Source organism: Elephantulus edwardii, unplaced genomic scaffold, assembly GCF_000299155.1.
Source record: "Elephantulus edwardii isolate Elephantulus edwardi_28Jun2011 unplaced genomic scaffold, EleEdw1.0 scaffold00045, whole genome shotgun sequence".
NCBI lineage: Eukaryota > Metazoa > Chordata > Mammalia > Macroscelidea > Macroscelididae > Elephantulus > Elephantulus edwardii.
In genome coordinates, this window is record NW_006399795.1 from 2,442,511 (window position 1) to 2,468,423 (window position 25,913).

Below are 25,913 nucleotides of genomic sequence, written 5' to 3' on the forward strand. Positions count from 1 at the left end.
CCACACTCAGTTGGGTCGCCCTTCTTTGGGATGGGAACAAATATAGACCTCTTCCGGTCTCTATGTAGTAGATGAAATTTGGTCTCCTGGTCAATGTAAGGACTTTGACTCATACATTGAATGAGACGAGGAGTCACTGGATAACATTGAATATGAAAGTAATACAATCTAGGTTGTAGTTGTTGTTGTTAAGGCCATTGAGTCGTAGACGACTCACAACAACTCTATGAATGAAAGACCTGAACACTTGTATAACTTTCATTGTTTCTCAAAGTTCATATGATTTCTGGAGGCAAGCTATTTTGGAAGTGGATGCCACTCCTGCTTCCAAGCTTGTTTTAATCGGGAGCTCCACAAAACACTGTCCACCATGGGTAACCATTATTGCATTTGACACATCAGTGTCACAGAGTTCAGAGTTCAGCATCACAGCAACCATGAGTTACATCTGTGCAGCAAATGGACAGACCAGTGCTCCACCGCTTAGAAGAATGTTTGACCAAAAACAATTAAAACCAGGCCTGAGGGCTACAGATTAAAATCACCCACCTTTGGCTTGGTAGCATAACTTTCTAACCAGTAGGCCAACAGAGCTCTCTCTCTTTGTTGTTGTTGTTGTTGTTGTTAAGTGCCTTCAAGTCATAGACAACGATCTAGGTTAGCCTAGTGGCAGGAAGCTGCACTGCAATCCCAGAGGTGCACGGTTCAAATCCACCAGATGCTCTGCTGGAGAAGGAGGTACATCTCCTCCTATACCAGTCAGATCCGATTTGACACTACACACAAAAAAAAATAATAAAAGAAAATAAAAAAAATAATTAAGAATAAATTCACTCAGGACCCTGGAGAGGAAGATTAAAATCAGGGAGACTATTTAGAAGGCTATTGCAATAATATAAGAGGGAAATGGCAGTTACAGACTAGCTGATGTCAGTGGAGGTAACATCAGCAGAGGCAATAAGAAGTGGTCAGATCCTGGATATTTTTTGAAGATAGTAAGTTGTTATTGCCAGATGTCATCAAGTCAGCTCTGGCTCATAGTGACCTTTTGCATATTCATTCAGGGCACTAATTTTTCTTTTTATATGGCCTTTCTGGCCATGTTCTTGTAATTCTCACAAAATGATTGGCTGAGACAATGTAAATAAGACAATGTTCATGGCCTAGCTGCTCTGCAGGAGGGTGATAGACAATCTTCTATCACGTGATTTGCTGCCTCTGGAGACCCCCTAAAGGAACATCTGTGAGTCAGTCCCTACTTGGTTGTGTACAACAATAACAATCTAACATTAAGTATTAAGTAAAACTTCTAAAAAACCCTCATGTTTCTTCTAATTTTTTAAACAAATTTTAAATTGTTTCTTCTAATTTTGAGTTATGTCATAACAATAAATAAAGATCCTGAAAGCTCTATTTCATCCACACAATAAGATTGACTTTACCTTGAGGGATCAAATTGGGAAAGGTTTTGGATCACTTTCTTGAGAAAGGTAACACAACAGAAAGTGGAAATTATCAAACAATATCATTATCACACGCAAACAAAATTTTGCTGAAGATTATGGAAAAAAATAGCTAGAGAATTGACAGAAGTTCATGCTGAGTATAGAAGCCATAACACCAGGGATATAACTGCTGATGTCAGATTGATCCTGGCTGAAAGCAAAGAATATCAGAAGAATGTCTGTTTCTGCTTTATTGACTATGCACATGTATTTGACCAATCATAACAAATTACGGCTACAATTAAGAAGAATGTGTATCCCAGAACACTTAACTGTGCTCATGCAAAAATCTATACCTAAACCAAGAGACTATTGTGTGAACAGAACAAGAGGACACTTATTGTTGTTGTTAGGTATCATTGAGTCGAGTACAAATCAAAGGGATCTTATGAACAAATAATGTGAAACCAGTCCTGACCTGTGCCATCCTCACACTTCCTGACACACAAGAGCCCATTGCAGCAATCCACCTGGTCAATCCATCTGGTTGAGGGTTTTCCTCTCCATTGCAGACCCTCCATCCTAACCAATATCATGTCCTTCTTCAAAGAATAGCACCTCCTAGTTATATGTTCAAGTACTTTAGGTGAAGCCTCGTCATTCTTGTCTCCAAAGGGCACACCAGCAGCACCCTCTCCAAGACATATCTATTAGTTTTCTTGGCTGTCCATGGATGTTCAGTGCTCTTCCCCAAAACCCACTTCCTAAATAACATGCCTCTGGAAACTCTATGATCTTTGATAAATGTCAATAGTTGTAGAGGGACTTCAAGCCTTTTGTTCATAGGGTCACTATGAGTCATGCTCGACTTGAAGGCAATCAACAACTTTTCCAACACCACAGCTCAAAGGCATCAATTATTTTTCTGTCATCCTTTTTCATTGTCCAGGTCTCAGATGCAAAGCTAGTAAACGGAAAGATCATGCTCCAAATAAGACACACCTTAGTCCTCAAACTGACATCACTACTCCTCAATAATTTGGAAAGGTCCCTAACTGCAGATTTTCCCAGTGCAATATGCCTCCTTATTTCCTGACTGCTCATACCAAGGGTGTTAATTGTGGATCCGAACAAGATAAAGCTGTTGACTGTGTCAATCTCCCCTCCATCCATCATGACACAGCTTATTGGTCCAGTGGTAAGAATCTTTATTTCTTGATATTGAGACGCAACCCATACTGAAGGCTATATTCCTTGATCTTCTGCAACAAGTGCTTCAAGTCCTCCTCACTTTCAGCAAGCAAGGGTGTGACACCTGCATAACGCAGGTTATTGATGAGTCTCCCTCCAACCCACACTCCTCTTCATAGAGTCCAGTTTCTTGGATAATTTGCTCAGCATATAGATTGAACAGGTATGGAGACAGAATACATCCCTGAAACACTCCCTTTCCAACTCCAAACCATGTAGTGCTCCCCTCTTCCGTTCACACAACAGCCTCTTGGTCTAGGTATAGGTTCCTCATGAGCACAATCAAGTACTCTGTTACTCTCATTCTTCTCAATGTCAGCCACAATTTGTCATGATCCACACAGTTAAATGCCTTTGCATAGTCAATACAGCACAAATAGACATTATTCTGGTATTCCTTACAGCCAGGATCCATCTGACATCAGCAATGATATCCCCGGTGCCACAGCCTTTTCTAAATCCTGCTTAAACTTCTGGTAATTCCCTATTGATGTACTATTCCAGCTTTTTTTGAATGATCTTCAATAGTATTTTGCTAGCATTGCAAATACTTTTTTCTAAAATACACAAAAGATGACTTTACATGTGGAATTCACCCAGTGGGTGGCATAGGAATCAGACTGACTACATTTGTGGAAGAGATCATTAGAGAAGCTCAATATCAGCAGTCAAAACTAGGCCAAGGGTAGACTGTGGGTCAGACCATCAATTAGCCATATGCAAGTTTAAATTGAGGCTGAAGAAAATGAAAATAATCCACAGGAACCAAGATATGATCTTGAATCAATTCCATTGGAATTTCATGATCATCTTAAGAATAGGTTTGAGGCATGGAACACCAATGATAGAAGACCAGATGAGTTGTGGGATGAGATCAAGGATATCAGCCAGTAAGAAATCAAAATGTCATTACAGAAACAGAGGAGAAAGGAGAAAATAGAAATATATGTTGGAAGAGACTCTAAAGATTGCACTGGAATGTCGGAAAGCCAAATCTAAAGGAAAACATGTTGAAGTAAAAGGACTGAACAGATAGTTTTAAAGGGCAGCTCAGGAGGATGAAGAAAAGTATTATAATGGAATGTGCAGAGAGTTGGAATTGGAGAATAAAAAGGGAAGAACTCGCTCAGCATTTCTCAAGCTGAAAGAACTGAAAAACAAACTTAAGCCTCGTGTCTCAATGTTGAAAGATGTAATTGGCAATGTATTGAATAACAAAGAAAGCAACAAAAGAAGATGGAGGAAATACACAGAGTGACTATATCAGAAAGAATTGATTGATACTGAAAAATTTCAGGAAGTACCATATGACCAGGAGTCAATGGTAATGAAAGAGGAAGCAGAAGCTGCATTGAAGACATTGGCAAAAAATAAGGCCCCAGGAATCAACGAGATACAATTGACTTGTTTCAATTAACAGATGTAGTCTTGGATGCATTCACTGGTCTATGCCAGGAAATTTGAAGGATGGCTGTCTAGCCAACAGATTGGAAGAGTTGTATATTTGTTCCAATTCCCAAGAAGGGTATCCAACTGAATGTGGAAATTATAGAACAATATCATTGATATCACTTGCTAGCAAAATACAACTACAAGATTTAAAATTAAGGATGTACAATGTCAGGGTTGTATCCTATTTCCACACCTGTTCAATCTGCATGCTAAGCAAATTATTCTAGAAGCTGGACTCTATGAGGAGGAATGTGGCATCAAAATTGGAGGAAGACTCATCAATAACATTTGCTATGCAGATAATACAACCTTGCTTGCTGAAAGAGAGGACTTGAAGTGCTTGCTACAGAAGATCAAAGACTGCATCTTTCAATATAGATCACATTTAAATGTCAAGAAGACAAAAATTTTCACCACTGAACTGATAGGCAGCACCATAATAGATGGAGAAAAGATTGAAACTGTCAACAATTTCATCTTATTTGGATCTACAATTAACACACTTGGTACATGCAGCCAAGAGATCAGGAGATGCATTGCGTTGAAAAAGTCTGAAATCTGGGACCTCTCTAAATTACTGAGGTGCAATGGTTTCAGTTTGAAGACTAAGGTGCATCTGATTAGGGCCGTGGTCTTTTCAATCACTTGCTATGCATCTGAGAGTTGGGCAACGAATAAGGATGATAGAAGAAGAATCGATGCCTTTGAACTGTGGCATTGGAGAAAAGTGCTGAACATCCAAATGGACTGTCAAAAAAACAGGCAGATATGTCCTGAAGAAGGTACAGCCACAGTGCTCCTCGCTGGCAAAGATGATAAAGCTTCACCTCACGTACTTTGGACATATTGCTAGGAGAGGCTATTCCCTGGGGAGGACATCATGCTTAGAAAGGTGGAGGGATGATGAAAGAGAAGAAGATCTTCAACCAAATGGATTGATACAGTGACTGCAGCAATGGGCTGAATGAAGTATGTCAGAGATTCTGAGGACATCACAGTAAGACAGGGTTCAGATCTGTTGTTCACAGGGTTGCTCTGAGTCATACTTGTCTCAGCAGCTCCTAACAGCAATAACTACTCTGAGGGTCAGCTCTTCTTCATTTGCATTTTGGAACTGCTTATGAGTTTTTCCATCCATTCCAACAACTAAGAAATGGTGAGAAGAGTTGGGACCTCAGAAGGCTTTTAGGACCAATTAGTAGGCTCTGTGTCCAGAAGAAAACGAATATACTTACCATTAATGTAATGCTCACCCACAGCTCTTCTGGGAGGATCTAAATCATTGAAGCGTTCATTTGCATTTTGAGTGCCTTCCAACTTGAGGGCTTATCCTCTGGCACTATATTAAATGATGTTCCTCTGCTGTTTCCACTGGCCATGTTTTTTAAAGGAATTGCTCTCCAAGTCTTTCTTCCTAGTCTCTTGTAGTTTGGATGCTCCACAGAACCCTACCCACTAGGCGACTCTGCTGGCACTTTAACTACCAGAGCACAGCAACATGCATGAGACCACACTGTGACAAATCACCAAATGAGTGCTGGCAAACATCATCTTACGTACTTTGGACAAGTCCCTGGAGAAGTACATTATGCTTAGTAAAGTAAAAGGTCAGCGAAAAAGAGGAAGATACTTAGCAAGATGGATTGACACAGAGGCTGCAACGATGGACTCAAAAAGTGGCAATGACTGTTGAGGATGGTGTAGGGCTGTGCAGGGATGTGGATTGTTGTATATAGAATTGTTGTTGTTAAGTGCTATTGAGGAATAGAAGACTCATAGTGACCCTATGAACAAAAGACCTGAACACTTGTAGAACTTTCATTGTTTTTCCAAGTTAATAGAGTTTCAGGAGGCAAGCTATTATGGAAGTGGATGCCACTCCTGCTTCCAAGCTTGTTTTACTCAGGAAGCTCCACTATACACTGTCCACCATGGGTAACCATTATTACATTTTACATATCAGTGTCACAGTGTTCAGCATCACAGCAACCACGAGTTAATGCTGTACAGCTAATAGACAGACCAGTACTATGCCACTTAGGAGAATGTTTAACCAAAGACATACAATGCCTAGCAGGGGCAAATATCCCCCAAGTCAGAGAAGCACACCATCATCAGAGGCAAATCTCACCAGAAGCAGCACATCACTCCAACATGGGGCAGGTATACCTCTCCACCAGCAGGAAGGAGTTCCGTCCATGAGCAAAAGGAATGGTAGATACAGGCCTCACAGAGGAGTGTTAATGGCTAAGAACTATGCAATATTACCTTGCTCTGTTCTGTTCTGACAACTGCCTCCTGGTCCAAGTATAGGCTTCACATAAACACAATCAAGTGTTCTGGGATTTCCATTCTTCTCAGAGTCAGCCACAGTTTGTTATGATCCACACAGTCAAATATTTTTGCGTTGTCAGTGAAACACAGACATTCCGCTGGTACTCTCTGCTCTCAGCCAAGATCCATCTGACATAAGCTGTAATGTTGCTAGTGCCACGACCCCTTCTAAATCCAGCCTGTACTTCAGGCATTTCTCTGTTGATGTGCTGTTCCAGTCGGTTTTGGATAATCTTCAGCAGAATATTGCTTGCATGTGCTATCAATAATACTGTTCAATAATTTCCACACTCTGTCAGATCACCTTTCTTTGGAATGGGAGCTAGTATAGATCTCTTCCAGTCAGTTGACCAGGTGGTTGTCCTCCAGATTTCTTGACACAACTTGGTGAGCACATTCAGGACAGTGTCTGTTTGTTGAAATATGCCAATTGGTATGCCATCAATTCTTGGGGCCTTGTTTTTTGCAAATTCTTTCAGAGCAGCTTGAACTTCTTCCTTCTTCACCACAGGCTCTTGGTCATACGTTGTTTCATTAAATTCTTCTGTATACCAATTCTTTTTGGTACAATGACTCTGTATAGTCTTTCCATCTTCTTTTAATGCCTCCTGGATCATTTAATACTCTGCCCAAAACATCCTTAAGTATTGCAACTCAAGGTTTGAATTTGTTCTTCAGTTCCTTCAGCTTAAGAAATGCTAAGCGAGTTCGGCCCTTTTGATTTTCTGACTCCAGCTCCTTGCACATTTCATTGTAATACTTTACTTTGTCTTCCTGTGCTGCCCTCTCTCTGCAATTTTCTGTTCAACTCTTTAATATCTTAATTTCTTCCCTTTGCTTTGGCTTCTCGGTACTCGAGTACAATATTTAGAGTTTCTTCTGACATCCATCTTGGTCTTTTCTTCCTCCTCTGTCTTTGGAATGACCTTTTTTTGCATTCTTCCTGGATGATATTCTTGAAATCTTCCTACAGCTCATCCGGTCTTTGCTCATTAATGTCCAAGGCCTCAAACCTGTTCCTAAGATGGTTTTGAAATTCATATGGGATAGACTCAAGGTCAAATTTTGGTTCCTGTGGACTTGTCTTATCTCCATATCTTTTTAATCTGTAATATGTGGAACAGATTATCTGGGAGGCTGCACTCTATGAGGATAAGAGTGACATCAGGATTGGAGGTAGATTCATCAACAATCTACGTTATGCAGATGACACAACCCTGCTTGCTAAAACTGAGGGGGATCTGAAATGCTTGCTGTAGAAGGTCAAGGACTGCAACCTTCAATATTGAAGTTCAACATAAAAAAAACAAAGATTCTCACCACTGGGCCAATTGTCAGTATCATAATAGAGGGTGAAGAGATTAAGATTGTTGACAGCTTCAGTTTGCTTGGCTCTACCATCAACACTCTGGGTACTAGCAGCCAGGAAATTAAAAGATGAATTGCATTCAGAAAGTCTGCTGTCAGAGAACTCTCAAAAGTACTGAAGAGCAATGATGTCAATCTGGAGACTAAGGTGTGCCTGATACAGGCCATAGTCTTTTCAATTACTTGTTATGCATCAGAGAGCTGGACAATGACTAGGGAAGATAGGAGAGTTGATGCCTTTGAGCTGTAGTGCTGGAGAAGAGTATTGAACATACCATGGTCTGCTAGGAGAACAAACAAGTTTGTCCTGCAGAGGGTGAAGCCAGGCTGCTCCTTGGAAGCAAAAGTTCTGAAGCTTCACCTGACATACTTTGGACATGTTGCAAGGCGGGATCAGTCCTTAGAGAGTGACATCATGCATGGGAGGGTGGAGGGACAGTGTAGGAGAGGAAGACACTCAATGAGATTAATTCAGTTTTAGGGCTCTTGTACATAGGGTCACTATGAGTCACAGGCAACTCAGTGGCATGTAACAACACAACAACATCAATGGCTAAGAAGGACAAGAGATTTGGAAGATGGCCTAGTGATAGAGTTGGGTGGTCAACTCAAAGACAGGCAGCTTGAATCCATCACCTGAACCACAGGAGAAGGATGGGCAATCTCCTCCTGTGCCATTTATACCCTCTGCAAACCTGGAGGCGCATCTATGGAGTTGTTTCTGACTCAATGACACACAACAATGACATGAGTCAGAAACAGTGCAACAGCACTTAACAACAACAGGGCAAATAAAGTGTGTAAATCTTTCGCAAAGATTGGGCAATTACTATGTAAACTAGGTGGATATGGCCTACCTAGGGAATTAGTTATTTCACGGTCTTCTTTGAGGCTGTAGAATTAGTAAGGAGCTTGCTATATAAGCAGCTTCCCTGGCACAAGTTTAAAGACAGACATAGAAAAGAGAAGGAGTCGTGGCTAGAGACGGCAGAAGACTGAAAGAAGCACCAGAGAGAAGTGGTGGGGAGAAGCTGGAGCCTGTAACAACAGATCTGAGTAAAGGAATCCAGTAACAGCAGGAGCTGAGAGTGCAGTCTTGATTGTAAGCTGTCTTCCATGACGCATTATACTCTATCTTCTGAGCTGTTCCTGTTACTTCCAAGTTGATCTTGGACTGTAACCTGTTACTTCCCTAATAAACTTCATCAACTGTGACTTCTATTGCAGAGAATCATGAAGCCCAAGCAACTAGTCAAGAATGCTGAAAGAGAAACAGCTGGTGTCAGAAAACTGGTAAAAGGTGGGAGAAAGGATGTATGCCTGACTTTCAGTTCATGGGAAATCAGTTTTGTGCTGGTCTTGATTCTCATCTCTTCTCCTGAAACTAGACATCTACTGTTACTACAATATGGTATGTTGTTGCTGTTGTTAAGTGCCATCGAGTCAAGCACAATTCATAGCAACCCTATGAACAAAAGACCTGAATCCTGTTCTATAACTACTGCTGTTTCTCTAAGCTCATAGAGTTTCTGGAGGCATGTTATTTAGGAAGTGGATGCCATTTCTGCTTCCAAACCTGTCTTAATCTGGGAGCTCCATCAAACACTGTCCACCATAGGTGACAATTATGGTGTTTGACACACTAGTGGTACAGTATAATATGGCATAGTTACTACAACAGAACCAAACGTATATCAGAACCAAACGCTACCTCGTCCTGTGTCGTCCTCACAGTCTCTGCTCGAGTCTTTTCTTGTAGCCACTATGTCAGTCCCTCTCATTGAGGGTCTTCCACCTTACTGACTCTCTGCTAAGCGTGATGCCATTCTCCAAGGACTGGTCTCTCATGATTAGCATGTCCCAAGTATGAGAGACAGTGTTTGCCACCACTCCTCTGACACCACAGAATGACAGTGTTTGTCGTGCTGCCATCATTTGTGTATTGTTGCAGTGCTAGAGTTTATGCTACTGGTATTTCAAATATCAGTAGGTCACTCATAGCACACAGATTTCAAAGGAGCTAAGATAAACTAGAAAGAAAGACCTAGTGATTTGCTTCTGGAAAAAAACAAGTAGCAATGGAAACTTATGCTTGAAGGTAAAGACATCAAAATTTACCAAGGGATTGTTTGTGAGGATGAAAGAAAATAGTGGAAGACTGACAGTTTTGACCTGGGAATTTAGAAGAAGGAAAGGCTTCACCTTGAACAGGTCTGGAGTAGATAAGACACAGGGCTAGAAAATGCACAGCTACCTCCCAATCCTTCAACAATCACAGTGGCAGACATTACGAGTACATCACTACCCCCACCCCTTTTCCTCACTGATCTTAGATTCAGCCTTAGAATCTTTCTTCACATGGTGTAGCTCGATAAGACCTTAGTGGTTCGCTCAGCAGCAAACAACATAGTAGTCAAGAGCCTGATCTTAGAATCCTTATTCCCTTGTCTTGGGTTCAAATCTTGACTCCACCTCATAGTTACTCATGACTCTGGGTCGGCTTTGTTACCTTCAGCTCAGTTACCTGATTTGCTAAGTATTTTCTAATGATGTCACTTGCAAACTGTTAAATAGGGCTGATACATGGCACTTATGTCTTGGGATTGTGTCAAGATAGACAGTGTCGAGACCTACAGCTAACATCTGGACCATATTAGGTCCCTACAGCTGGTTCAGGTTGCCATGGTTATCCATTGATCTGCCATTGTTTTGCCTGAGGGGCTATGTTCATGGCCCCAGGAAGGAGTGAGCAGGGAGCAGAGGAACTCAGGACAAATGCTCAGAGCTTGTTCTCTGCCGTCTGGGTCTTTATCCAGGGTTCTGGGGCACCTCACAAGGCCTGTATGAAAACTCTCCCATTTTTGGATGGAGTGGACAGTCGCTGAAATCTAAGACGTCCCTGATGAGAAATGCCCCTGCCGTGAGCACTGCTGGGTGGATTAGCTGGCATTCCTTCTCCTCCATTGAGCGGAGTCGCAAGCTAATAAATATTTCAGAATTGGCTGTATTCAATCCAGCCCTTGTCCCGTTTGACGTCTGTTCTCTCAGCTTTCAGAAGGAGACAGGTGCAGAAGGATGAAAAGGGATTTAATTACTAAACATCTCCAACTCCCGATATGCAAACACATGCTGTACTGTACACACACCTAGAGCACACAGTCACACACGCCCCGTGCACACACACACATGTGCTGCATGGCCCCAGGCACCCTGTGCATCCACAGAGACTTCAGCACAAACACAACACACGATTGTATAGGGTGATACCATGCCCACACACATACACCTGCATGCCACTCACATGGGAGACACATAAGACGTGAATGTATGATATTAACATGTTAGGTGTTTTACATATGCATGTAACTAGTCTACATGCAAGGACATGTATACACAGACAGCCTGTGAACCCACCAATGTGCATATGCCCAGTAAATACACATGCTTGCACATACATATATGTGTGTGATGTATAGTTGAGAAAAGAAAAAAACTCAAAGGCCCAATTATTGTTGGGTATACTACCGACTGTTTACTCTCAGGGAAAATTTGGGAACTTACATGAAAAGACAAGTGGAAAGGGGGCACGCAGGCCTTTTGCACTGGAAAAATACTAACTTGGGCATGTTAGTGAACACATGAATATATAACACATACATACACACACATAGAGGTAAACAAGGTATGCACGTCCATGCATCTTAGACACAGGATAGTTGTGAGGACACCATTGGCTAGACTCTCACGCACATGGGCACATGCATATACTTACATAGGAAGACTGGCACTCTCCTTGTAAAGATTTATAGCCTCTAAAACCAGATAGAGGGTCACCATGAGTAGGAATCCATTTGACAGCAGTGGGTTTTGGGGTTTACGCAGCCCCCTTACATACCTTCCTCCCTAGACTTTGGGGCACACCTCTGTCCACTTCCATCACCACTCTTTTCTCTTCTCTGAGACTCCTCCTGGCTCTGGCTCCAGCATCTGGCACTTGTCACCGAATCAACTTTGACCCATGGCAGAACCAAGTATATCAAGCGGAATGTGCTCCGTAGGAGTCTTAGAGACTAGTTTTTTTGAAGTAGGACACCAGGCCTTTCTCCCTAAATGTCTCTAAGTGGACTTGAACTTCCAACCTTTTGATTAGCAGCTGATTGTAACCATTTGCACCATCCAGGAAATGTAGGGGGTACTCAGGGGGTTTCCTTAGGCGAATGAGCAGGTGGCCAGCTCTGACTTAGAAGGAGGAAGGGCCTCTGGATCCCAGCTGCTGAAGGCAGGGGTAAACTCGGGGGACAGGAGGCAAAATTCTGGCTAGCAGCCCCTCATATTTCTTGACCCCTACTCTCAGGGTTGGACACACTGGCCCAGCAAGGTAGGGGAGGTTTTGAGGACCCCACTGATAAGGATTTGGGAACCCTGATAGCTGGTTCCCTATTCATCTGTTGATTTGTTTCTTGATGGAACAGCCAGGAAGTGCTTGGTAGGTGTCATGCCCCAGGGGAGAGACCTGGGAATGCTCTATACCGAATGCCGTGAAGCAATGTCTAAGCGACTGATTTACAGTGAACCAGTGACACCAGTTAGTGTCCCCCACGTTAAGCCCTCTGTCTAGCCTTAGCCCCCATAACAGCCTCAGCTGTCAGCCGAGCAGAGCTCCACCAGAATTTTTCTTTTTCTCTGGAGCAACAGATACACCATGATCCAGCAAGGGTTAGGAGGGTTTGGGGGCTTGCAAATAGCCAATCAGTGGGTCCTATGGAAATGTATGCAAATGAAAGATGCAAATCAACACTGAGTCTTTTTGCATCCGCAGCCAGCCCAATCTGCTCTAGGTGAGCTCTTCCTTCCCTTCAGGAAGGATGGGAGCTCCAGTCACAGCAGGAAGCAGGCCTCAGACTGGAGATCTAAATTCCCCAGCTATTCTCCCTGCCAAACCCATGGGCTCCTATTTCAGGCAGTCCGGGTCCTCACTCATTTTTTCAGATAGCCGTGTGTATATACACTTGCACACATATGCTCTACTCCCAATCACACAAACTTTCACTCAAATGCAAACTTGCCCTCACACACAATTGCGCACGTACATCCACGCACACCTGCACACTCATTTGTGTTACTGACCTACAAGTATGCTCCGATTCATCATACACACTCGCCTTTGCACATCTCCCTCATACACACTGTCACATGTATATGTACGTATTCTCTCTATTTATCTGCACACATGCCATTCACACATGCAAACATACACTCACACACATGCTGCACACACCCACTCCTGGCATTGTGGGGGTTCCTGGACATGTGCCACATCTGTGCCAAGAGTCCAAGATCCTAGGAGGGGCAGCAGGTGGAGGGCCTGTGGTGTCATCTGAGTGTCCCTTCCCACAGGCCAGCCAGGGGCCAGTGGTCAGGCCTAGCCGGATGACGTGTTGGCTTCTCTGAGGGACTGGGGATCCCCACCACAAATGTTCCCACAAACTCCCCAGCAGCCTCCGGGCCAGGCAGGCAGGCACTATGGGATAATGTGCCCCTCAAGAAGCAGTAATTGAGGGGTAGAGAATTAGATAATCAGTGGTGCCAGGAAGTAGGGATGCGCCCGCATTGTCTTTGTTCTTAGAATGAGCAGCCAGGGCAACAGGAGGAAGGCACTTAACTAAGCTTGGGGGTGACTAGGAGGGGCAGGGAGGTCCCACACCCTTCATCTGCCACCTGGCCCAAGCCTCACTGGGGGTCCCCACCAGGCACATTGTAAGGTAGGCACTTTAAAGTCAGGGCAATGGTGAAGATGTTGGTTCTGGAGGGAATGGACCACATCCCCAATGTCCTGGTCCATCTCCTACAGCACAGAAAGCCTACTCAGAGCCCAGAAATTAGAAAGGCCTGAGTTCCAATCGTGATTTTATTTGCTAATAGCAGCATAAACTTGGGCAGGTTTCCTAAGGATTCTAAGCCTCAGCTTCCTCGTCCTACCCCACTTTTCCAGCAGGTATGAGGATTCTTAGTCTGCTTTCTGAATCACTAAACCTGCTAATACTGGAGTACTGATGTCAGCTTAAAGACTAAGACGTACCTGATTCAGGTAATAGTGTTTTCAATCACTTGCTATGCACTTGAGAGGCGAAGAAGGAATAAAAATTACTTGTGATATTGGAAGAGAGTCCTGAATATCCCATATACTGCCAAATGAACAAATGTATGTCTCAGAGAAAATGCAACCAGAGTGCTCCTTAGAGGCAAAAATGACAAAACTTTGTCTCACATACTTTGAGCATGCTGTTAGGAGGGGATGTTCTTCAGAGAGGGACATCATGCTTGGAAAAGTGGTGAGCTGGTGAAAGAGAGGAAGACCCTCAGTGACTGTAGTAATGGGCTCAAGTGTGTCAGAGATTGTGAGGATGGCACAGGATAGCACTGGGTTCAGATCTGTTCATAGGGTCATTATGAATCATACACGACTAAACGGCACTTAACAATAGTAAGAACTAACCAGCTAACCGTGCCCACAGTGTGTGCTGATGCCGTGCCCAGGCTGTGAAGGGCCTTATGTGTGCAATCTCAGCCAGTCCTTCCTGCCTGTCCATGGGCCAGTAGTCTAGTTGTTCACCCCACTGGACAGGAGAGGTCATATCGATAATGGATAGGGGTCCTCACAATAGGATGTGGCAGAGCCTGTGTTTGAACCCAGGGCTCTGTAACCTCAGAGCCCAGCAGGCTGTCACTGGCTTTGCCTGCTGTCCACCTACCTCAAGACTCAAGACTCGGGAAGAAAAAAAAACTCACTGGCTTCTTCCCACTGAAGGATGGGCCTTCCCCAGTCCCCTCCCCAGTCCCCTCCCCAGGGGCCTTTTGTTTATGGAGTGTTGCCCAGGGAAGCAATCACAGTGGGATCTCTGGAATGGGGTTGTGGTCTCTTCCTAGCTCCTCCCAATCTCACCAGCCTCCCCTGTGTGCCAGCAGTCTGCAGCCTGGCCCCTCTCCAGAAGCCCCTTCAGGACACTCTTCTGAGCTGATCTTTAAGACCTTAGAGATTGTCCCTGCCTGCCTGCCTGCTTTCTCTGCAGTGCCTGACCCTTTGCAGCCATGACAGATCCAGCTTCATGGCATAGATTTGATCACTGAGGACAACTGTGAACAAATTCCCTGGCCCGTGGTTTCTCTTCTGTCACACCAGAGAGTTGGGTCATCCTTGTCTCTTCCTCAAACCTCCTTTTTTTCATCCCACAGGCCGCTGGTGCCTCATAGCCACATTTTAGGTGACTCGAAAGCTGTCTAAACGCTAACAAAAAGCTGTCTAAACGCACACCTAGAGCCCCACAAAGATGGTCCAAGCACGTGCTGACAGTGGAAGGATCACTCCTCCATCATCTTCTCTCTTCCTCTGCTACAAGACAGACCACAGAGCAAGAGGGGGAGTAGGGATCTTGTCCTGCCTCCTCACTGCCAACCTCGGGCAAGAAAGCAGTCAGAACCCTCTTCTCAAACCTTAGGTTGCTGTGTGACAATGATTCCACCCTTCGAGAGCTCAGAGACCACTGTGGTGGGTGAACAGAGTAATGAGTATAAGGAGTGTGAGAAGCGCTAACATCGTCTGAGGTATTAATGTGTCCTCCAGCCTGGGCTGAGGGCCTGACTCTGCTGCGTGCTTTCTCCGAGGCGTCTCCACCACACACCACGGAGCAGGTCCTCTTAGCCGCCTGCTTCTGTTCCTTCTGTCTTCAGTGCTTTCCCCCCAGACCTGCTTGGCTCTCTCCCACCTGCCTCTAGGGATGGACTCAAATATCACCTTCTCCGTGAGGTTTCCCTGTGCTCCTGTCTCAGGTTACAGACCTGGTCAGCACTTTCTCCTCTAATTCCCTCATCCTGGGGGATGCTGTTGTGTGTCTAGTCCATTTCTCTAGATTACTGTCTGTGCCTCACCTTAGAACATGAGCTCTGTGCGGCCAGGGTCTTGTGTCGATTCGCCTACTGCTGCTCTTCTGGTGTCTGAAGTGTATTTCATGAAGGGCTACCTATTTTACAGATAAGGAAACTGAGATAAGGAAACTGCCAGAGCAGGTGTTTGAACCAGAGACCAACCTTCTCAAGACTGCCCAGGCCAATAAGAAGTCTGATAGGACCCCTGATTAGCCCCATTATAGTCTGGGGTTGTGTTTCTGCCCACTCCCTCTACCCCATGTCCTGCCTGCCCCCCCCCCGCTCCCCCACCCCACCAGGGACATGAGCCGTGGGGGCAGGGAGGAGCATGACCCCTCTCCTCCTCCCCTTCCTGAAGTGCCTGTCTCCCACCCCACTGAGGCTGGAAACCCGACACCCGAGGCCCATCTGCTCAGCTGGCCCTCATCATCCGCCCCTGGAGGCCACTGGGCCAGCGGCTGCAGAGCAGTGATTGTTCCGAGCTGAATGGGCAGCCAGGCGCCCATGCCAGGTGCACCATTGTGAGGCCCGACACCTGCCTGGCGGGGTTCAGGCCCTGCCCACCCGGACCCTGGCCCAGCTGAGAGGAGTCACTCACTGCCTCTTGGGCTGGATTTGGGGTCCAGTGTCTGCTTCCCCCTGAAGATAAGCACCCCAACAGCACTCTGAGTCCCTGCTTTGCCCTGGCTATCTCCCCAGTCCCTTCAGCTTCCGTAATCTCCTATGCCTCTCTTTACCCCTCTCTTGGTGAAAGCTCAATGTAGGGGTTCCCTCTTGTTATCTGAAATGAGTATCATGCACAACTGCTCGGAGTCTCAGTTTCTCACCTGTGAAATGGGGATGATCACAGAACTGGCCGCTAGGAATGGATTGCTAGGAATCGATCAGAGGGTAGGGTCCTTCACACATAGTGGAAGATGGAGAAATGCAATTATTACCGGCAAGCCCTTGCAGTGTGCAGATGGGAACATAGGGGAGCTGGTCTCAGTCCCCAGCAGGCCCAGCCCAGGGAGCCCCCAGCCTGCCCCCCTGTGCGACTTCCCTTGCCCGCCCTCCCGCCCGCTCCATGAAAATTTAATGCCGGGTAATGACAGTCTGGGCTAATGAAAGAGGCTTCTCTTCTGGCAAAAAGAGAAAAACAAACAAAAATCAACAACCTGCAAGGGGGCATTAACTTTTCATGAGCTGCTCTCCCCCTGACATCCTCGCCCTGGCTCACCCGGGAGGGCAGCACTGGGCCCCCTCCATTCTCCCTGCTCTCTCAGAGGTGGGGTTGGGCAGCCTGCAATAAGCGTAGACATGGGGATGGGGATGAGCTAGTGGGGCCCGGCTGTTTGGAGTACCCTCCTTGGAACCCCCCAGGAGATTTGAGGAGAGAGGGTCCCCTGATTGAGGTCATTAGGTTCCCCACAGAGGACTCTAGGATGATGCTCCAACTAAGAGTCCTCTCTGGACAGTAGATTGGGGGGTGGGGGCAGTGAACGTTGCTGTGTATGTGCAACTCAGAGAGGGTGGGCAAAGGAGCCTGGTAGGGGTGAGGTGACCTCTCTTCAATAGCAGTCTCTTCCATCAGGCGCTTGGCCCCTCTGTTCACGTATGTTCCCTGTTGCCAGCGGGGCTGAAAGTGGTTAGCGAAAAGGGCAGGAGCATCTCTGGCTTGCTTTCCCTCTCTTTGTGGTATCCTGGAGAGCCATTGGCTGCCGCCTGTGATATCCTGAGAGATGCGACAATTAATTTTCTTTTAATCAAGGTCGGATGAAGTAAATTGGTGCGGTTCTGCAGCCCTTCATTTTCTGTTTTTGCAGTGATGCAAAACAAATATGATCAAATTATGCTCCTTCTCACCTTATTGAATTAGGAAGCATGACTGATCAGAGGGGGGGAAATGTTCTCTCTCGTTCAGCCCCGCCCTCATTCCCTCTCCACCCCAGCCTCAGTCTCCCTGGATTTGCTGGGACTCTGAGCAGAGTATCATTCCCCAGGGATCCCAGGGTGTTGGAGGACAACACCCGGTCCTGCTGGTGAATGTATGAATGAATGAACAAGCGAGTGACAGATGCAGGCATTTCTGATACAGAGCTGGGTTACGCTGGGAGAAGGACTTGCTTTAGTTAAAACCACAGTCTTTCCTATCCAGGCTCTCCCTGAACTATCTCTCTGTTTGTTTCACCATAGGATTCCTTTGAATTTGAAAAAATTCCACATATTTGTTGACACATTTGTTATTTCAAATATGTCTTCCTGGAGCTGAGCCCTGGTCTGTCTTGTTTGTCAATAGGCTGGACACATAGTAGGTATTCAGTAAATTTGGTTGACTGTGATTGTTTATGGGAGAAAGATGTGCAATCTCCTTCCATGTGGTTTTCAGCCTCTGGAAACCTGAGGGAGGGACAGCTATGAGTTGGCAAAAAGTTGTTGTTGTGTGATGATTTTAATACAACTCGATTGAGTGGCTAGAGCTCTCCATTTAAGAAAAGAGATGGACATCAACAGTCACAACTGAGAGCACTGATGTCGTACAAACATTGTTGTTGTTGTTATGTGCCCTCAAGTCATTTGTGACTCATAGTGACCCATGTACAACAGCTCTGAATCCTGCTCTATCCTGAGTCAACCTTATTGTCTCTGACAAACCTACTCCCATTACCACTGAGTTAATCCATCTCATCAAGGGTCTTCATTTCTTGTGCTTTCCCTTCACCCTCCCAAACATAATGCCCCTCTCCAAGGACTGGTCCCTCCTTGCAACATGCCCAAAGTATGTCATTCAGAGCTTCAGAATCCTTGCCTCCAAGGAGCAGCCTAGTTTCACCCTCTTCAAGATGACCTGTTTGTTCCCTTAGCAGTCCATGGTATATTTAATATTCTTCTCCAGCACCACAGCTCAAAGGCATCAATTCTCTTTCTGTCATCCCTAGTCATTGTCCAGCTTTCTGATGCATAGCAAATAAGGCCACTAAAATGTGTTCTACCTGGAGAGTTGAAAAGGGGACATTTGAGCTGGGTATTAAAATAAAATCAAATGGGAACTGAGCCCAAGGACCAGCAGGGGGGGAGAACTTTTAGGCAAGGAAACTGAATACACAAATCCTGATGATCAGCAAAGCACCATCATTGCTATTGTTTTCACATTTCTTATGAAAAGCAATGTAGGTAAGATTGTGAAAGTCTTTGAATGCCATGCTGAAGGGGCTGGTATGCATGGATTTTTCAGGCTACTGGTGGGTTCTGTCCATGGTTCTCAGAATAAGAAGCAGCGTTGGAGCTCTCTAAACAAATGCACTTCCCTGGTCCTGAAAGAACTTACTGTTTTAAGGACTCTGGCCATGCAGTCTTCTGAAAAGCAAAGTCTTCCTGCAAAATGAAATATCCCAGCTAGAACATTACGTTAGTTAGCCAAAACAGTCACCTGTGCTTATGGCTAGGTTGACCTGGGTGTCCTCTGTCTGTGAATCTGAAGGAAAAGAAGAATAGAGAAGCTACCCACCTATCCATCCACTCAGAGGCAGGGATGCTGACTTCAGAGCATTGGGGGGCAGTAGCTCAGGGAGATACAATGGAAAGGGAGACTTCCTGGAGGGGGCATTCTTAATGGAGTTCAAGGATAAGTTGAGATCCCAAGGGCACATGGACTAATTCATGTTAATGTGGTCTTCAGGAGCCCCTGAGAAGCCCACACTGAGCCTCACAGCCCATAAACCTGTTCCTGGCACCCCCGAGTCTATGTGTCTTAGGTTAAAGAGTTTAGAGTTCAACCCAGCACCTGTCTCCAGAGCTAGATTCTGGATAGTGTGATGTCATCAGCAAATTATGGGTTTCCCAGCATGTCCTAGCTGTGTGATATTGGGGAAGTGACTTGACCTCTCTGAATGGAAAGAATCTCACAGACCATGCTGTGTGGCCTTTGCAAATTCCTCAGGCTTTCTGGGCCTGCCCTACCTTGAGGAAGTAGGGCTAGCTGCTCTGGGTCCTCAGCCTGGGTGAGGGAGTGAAGAGTCCAGGGATGACTGAGTCATTGGGAAGGTAGGTGACTGGGCATTACTGCCTGGGGTTCCCCATTATGCATCCATGGGCCTGGGCTATAGTCTATAGGGCCAGTCTCTGGGTGGAGACTTCTTTATTCCACCAATGAGTCATTGCAACTGGGTGCAGCTGGTGACCCAGATGGGACAAGATCATGGCATCTTTATCTGTGCCATCTGCCCACTGCCTCACCTTCCCCTTCCTCTTCCTGTCTTTATGCCCTCCTCCAGCCATTGCATGGGCCAAAGTGACACTGGGACTACTAAGCCCTAAATCTCTCCTCTGCTAGACAAGATCTATGGTCCTCCTAGGCCCTCTGTCTCATCTTCCCTAAGGGCAAGGACAATAACAACAGCTGCCATTTGTTGAGCACTTATCAATCAAGAGTTGACTTGTCTGCATTGTCTTGTTTGTTCTGTGAAGTTGTTATTATTACCACTCTTATTTTACAGATGATGGAAGAAGAGGTTCAGAGCAATAGAGGGACTTGCTCAAGGTCACAAAGCCTGGCTGAAGTATAACCAAGCTACTTGGCTGCTGAAGCTTATGGTCTTTCCATGATGCTTTACAATGGAAGACTACCCTCTTCTCCTCTCAGCCCCTGTCGCAGAAGCACACATTCGTTTCAGATCCCTCATCAGAGCTCTGTTCTCCCAGCTGACAACAGCTAATCCGACCTCTTTATTCAGCCTGGTTCATGGATCACCTCTCTCTAGGAACTTGCTAACTCCAGCTAAGGAGTCTTCTAGAAACACTGCCTTCATCCAGAGGAATGAATGCAGTGGAGGGGGGATGGGTCTCTAGCAGGCAAGAGAGTTGGCTCTAGGACAAGGAGTGGGAACCCTGGGGCTGTGCCCAGCACAGAGCCCCAATACAGGTGGAGAGGTGACAGAGAGCTTTCCTGGGGTGGCACTGGGGGGAGGGGGAGAAGGCAGGGGCACCCAGCTGGTGAGCAGTGATCCCTCCTTATCCGGGCATCAGCCTCCGTTGCTTTTCCAGGCTGAAGTTTCAGGTCTCATTTTCACTTTGGCCTTTGATCACACATGGAGGAGGTGGATGGTGGGTGGGAGGTGTGGGGACATGAGTGTGATGGGGTGGCGTAGGGGGTAGGATTCCAAAGCGACCCTCCCCTATCACATTCAAATATCCGTTGTCAGAAGTGACGTCTGAGGACATCTAACAAAGAGCTGGAGCAGGCCCTTCCTTGATGAGGCCCAGGCCAAGCACTGCCTCTGCCCCATGCTCACTTGCAGTGGCTTCTTGACTAGTTTTTCAAAGGAAGATAGCTTCTCTGGGTTTCTCTCTTTCTGATCATTAAGGTTGAACATGTCTTCTGTTTAGGAATCAGCTAATACAGGAAGGAGTTGTGGTGGTGTACAGTCGAGTCAGAACTGACTCACAGCTGACCTTCCAGTGGATTTTCAGATGTGGTAAATTGCTCATTTTTCTCCTGTGGAGCAGCTGGTGGATTTGACCTGCAGGCCTTTGTGTTGGCAGAACAGCTCATTATTACTAGGCCACCAGAGGAAAAATGGCCCTAAGTCCTGCCTTTCCTTTGTGGGCATCTGGGGACAAGGCAACTGTCCCTATGTGTTCAAGTGGAGCTCTTATCACTAAGAAAACATATTTCTATGTCTTCTGCACTTTTTAAGATGTTTTGAAGGTTTCTCCTAGTCAATATAAGAAGGTTTCATTCAATGACTGAAGATTCCATACCCTATGGTTTATTTGACCAATTCCTTCCTGTAGACATTGAACTTATTTCTGGTTTTGGCCCTCCTGAGCAAAGTGGTCAGAGGCTGCCCCTCTGCTTCCTGTCCAGACCCTGGCCTAGGGGATGAGGAGTTGTCCTGCCAACCCAAGGACAGTTGGTTTGAATCCGCCAGCTTCTCTGTGGAAGAAAGATGTGCTATTTCCTCCTATGTGATTTACAGCCTCAAACCCACCCCCACCCCCACCCCCCGCCAAAGGATCAATTATTAGTCACTTGAGAGAGATTCTCAAATCAGACATGGATTTGGGGGGGACACTCTTCAACTCAATATACATGAGTATAACAATAAACTCACTCGCAGAGCTGCTGAGAGGAATTTGTAAGCTCGCTTGAGGGATCGTTCAGGGGGGAGGAGGAAGGGTTTGCTGGGATGAAACAGATGAGAAGAGGCTCTGACATTCTTGTCCCTTCTTCTAGCAATCTTTTCAGTTTTATCCTTCCCTTAAAAAAATGACACACCCCCACACCCATGTTTATTGCAGCTTTGTTCACAATAGCAAAGAGTTGGAAACAACCCAGGTGCCCATCAACAAATGAATGGATAGAGAAGCTGTGGTTTATCCACACAATGGAATACTAGGCTGAGTTGAAAAACAAAGAACTCATACAATATTATTCAAAATGGGTGACCCTGGAGGACATTGTGCTGAGTGAAGTATCTCAGTCACAAAAGGACAAATACTGCATGGTACCACTGTTGTAGAATGGGACTGATATCAGGATTGGGGTAAGACTGAGAAAAACTGGATAAATTATGTATACTGCATTGAAACAGATGAGGGAGAGAATAATTTAAAAGCGATATATGATAGGGTATTATAGTTATCACAAGAGTCCATAATTAAGGGTCCATAGTGGAGTGCACCTGGGGTGGTGGGAGGGGTGAGGGGGTATTGTATACCAAAGAAAGATTTTTTTTTCTTTTACTTTTTCAAAGAGAGGAGCAAACCGGGGCGGGGGGGGAGGGCTAGGCAGGGAGAGAAGTGCAACAATGAATGAATGGAAATCCAAAATCTGTAAATGTTCATTAAAATTATTAAAATAAAATTTTAAAAAATGACACACCCATGTTCATGGTGAAAAAAAAAGAAAACAGAAATATTCTAAAAAATGCATGGTGACTTGATCTTTGTGAATTTACTGTGAACATCACAGTTGTAGGTCTGAAGGGCAGGGTCTTTCCTATTTATGGCCTTAGGAACAACAGAAGCAGGAGATCTGGGCTTGATCACAGCAAGCAAGATAGAAGGTAGATTTGGGAGGGACTGGTCCAATTAAGCTTGAAGAACAGCATCCCTGGATTGCGTGATGGGAGAAGACAATGGAGGACCAGATGCCTCAGGACCAGAAGCTGGGGGTGATCCTGGTTAGGGTGCTCTGGAGTCAGCAGCCACAGAGGGCACTGAAGCCAAAGGAGGGAAAGGCAAGGATGAGAAAAGGGGTGCTGTGTGCTTTGGAAGGGGACAGCTCTTCCAAAGGAGAGGGTTGGGAAGGGGAGGAGAAAGGGGGCAGGGAGAGATGGTTTGCAGCCAGAGTCTGCGTGGGTGATGGGGGCTGGAGTGATGAAAGATGGTGGTGGGCTCTGAAAGTGTGCATGTCAGCAGTGGGCAGGGCCCGCCAATGCTCAAGCTGCCAGGCCGGGAGGCACCTTCAGGGCGCGTGGAGAAACGGCCAAGGAGCTGGGTCATGCAATCAATGTGCACAGGACTAGCTCACACCCCAAGAGCCCCATCTCCTCCCATCGTGCCCACGGGGCTAGTCTTTGGGGGTCCCTCATCTTTCATCCCCTTGCCATTGCTGTCTCCCCAGGAACGTCCTTCATCTGGCCCGCAGGGTTCATGTAGCCCCAAGGAGCGCGGGCTCCGTGCCACTGTACACTTCAGAGAATCATTAGCAGAAATCATTAGCTCGAATACAGCCTCCCCCATAAATCTCCCCTGCACCTGGATCGTTTGTCCGTGCCTAATTTCCATCTCCCGAACTTTATGATTTGTCCCTCGTTTGATGAGTGCTTCGCCCATCAATTGTGCGGTAAGTGCTTGCAAAGAAAGACCCCCTGTGCTGACCCCATCTCAGACAGACGGGTTTGGGCTTCTAGCCTCACATGCTAGGAGGAGGGCCCCTCCCCAGCCCCCTCCTCAGCTCGTCTCTCAAAGGGCAGCTTAAAGACACTGTGCTCGTAGCTTCTTCCCTTGGGGACAGGAGGAGAGCTGGGCCTGTAGTGTGGAGAGGCTGGAAGGAGGGAGGTGGGCAGGACCAGTAGCCAGCTGGGTGGTTATGTGAGATCCAGGGCTTGGAGTCTGGAAGCTTGACTTTCATCCCTACCCCTCAACTTGCTGTGTAACTTCAAGCATATTGCTTTCCTTCTCTGAGCCTTCATTTCTGCATTGATTAATCAAAAACCAAACACACTACTCTTTGTATGTAGGGAGCTCTGGTGGCCTAGTGGAAGAAAACTGTGCTGCAATCCCAAAGGCACACGGTTCGAGGCCACTCCATAGGAAAAGGCTGAGCAATCTGAAAACTCCACGGAGGGTCAGCTGTGGGTTGGTTCTGACTCTATGGTACACAACAGACAAACAACTGTTGGGTTGATTTCCCTCACGGCGACCCCATATGTTACAGAGTTGAACTGCACTCTTGGTGACTGTAAACTCTGTGGAAGCAGATCTCCAGGCTTTTCTTCCACTGCACCACCACATGAGTTTAAACTGCCAATCTTTAATCAAAAAGAGCCAGTCATTGCCATTAAGTCATAACTGACTCATAGCTGACTATCCTGAGGCCGTAAATCACAGGGAGATTGCCTGTGTTTCTCCCACAGAGTAGCTGGTGGACTCAAACCAGTTGCTGCTGGGTTGGCAGTGCAACTCTCTACCCATTAAGCTACAGGGCTTCAGTTGAGCATAAACCATTCATGCCACCCTTTCTTTGTCTGCTAAATGAGTTTATGATCACCCGGGCACTGTCTGACTTCCTTGGGTATTGTGAGTCTTCAGGTCATAGATTCATTCACTTATTTGCTGATTTGTTCACTCCACTGTACTTTCACACATTCAAACCCACAAGGGGCTGGAGGAGGGGGGAGTGGGGTGGGGAGTTACTGCTTAAGGCAGTGATTAAAACCTTTGAAAACAGATACTTGTACAACATGGTGAATGTAATTAATGTCATTGAATTGCACACTTAAAAATTATTAAAATGGGATCTTTTATTATATATATTTTGCCACAATAAAAGGAAATAAAGAAAGCACAGGCACTTAGTCACCCACTCACCATGCTTCCATTGGACACTTGCTATGAACCAGACCATGGTGGATGAAGACAGAATTATCCAAAGAAATTAGAAAACTGGCAAGGCTGAAAGGGATGTTGGAGGGTAAAGAGCTAAGACATCTGTATTGTGGGATGTGAGTTCTAATCTTGATTCTGCCACTGACTAGCTAGGTGACTTTGGGCAAGTTGTTTTAGATCCAGAATCTCAGTTACCTCATCTGTAAAATGAGAGTGGAATGAGTGACTATCTGGACCACATCTAACACACAGCACACGCCTGACACATTAGCATTGTTACTTTGGCACTTTAAGAACATGGAGAGTGACATTGACTTTCCTTAAGCATGAACAACATGGGACCATATGGACGAATTCTCCTGGACAGACCCTATCCCCAAACTGGTTATCATTGAGTTGATTCTAACTCTTGGCAAACCATGTGCTTCAGAGTAGAAATGTGCTTCATAGGATTTCCTTTCTTTCTCTTTTATCGTAATTTGAGGGAAAGTTGACAAAGCAAATTCGTTTTACATTCACATACATTTTGTTTTATAACATTAGTTACAATACCCATTCTGTAACTTCATTTATGTACTTTCTTCTCGTTGATTTTCATTTCCATTAATCCTTCTAGCCCGTCCCTTCTTGCCTTTGAGCTTTATTCCTGGGCACATGCTGCTCTTTTGGCCTGCTAGCATTGATTGTTCTAGCAAGTGAGCGCCTCCTTGGTGTTATTGTTCACCTTATAGAACTGTCTATTGTTTGAAAGTTGGGTTGCAGGGGTGAATTTTGTTGTATGTATGAAGGGTGACTGAGGGCTGTAGTCTCTATTGGATCAGTAAGCCTGGTCATTTTTATAGTTTTTAGTTTTGTTTTACATTTTCACCTGCTCCAACCAGGACCTTCTGCTGTGATCCTTTTTAGAGTTGTCAGCAATGGTGGCCAGGCACCATCTAGTTCTTCCGGTCTCAGAGTCATAGAAATTGATGTATATCTGTAGCCCTTTGGACTAATTGTTCTAATACATCTTTTCTTTCTTTCTCCTTCCCCTCCCCTCCCGTCTCC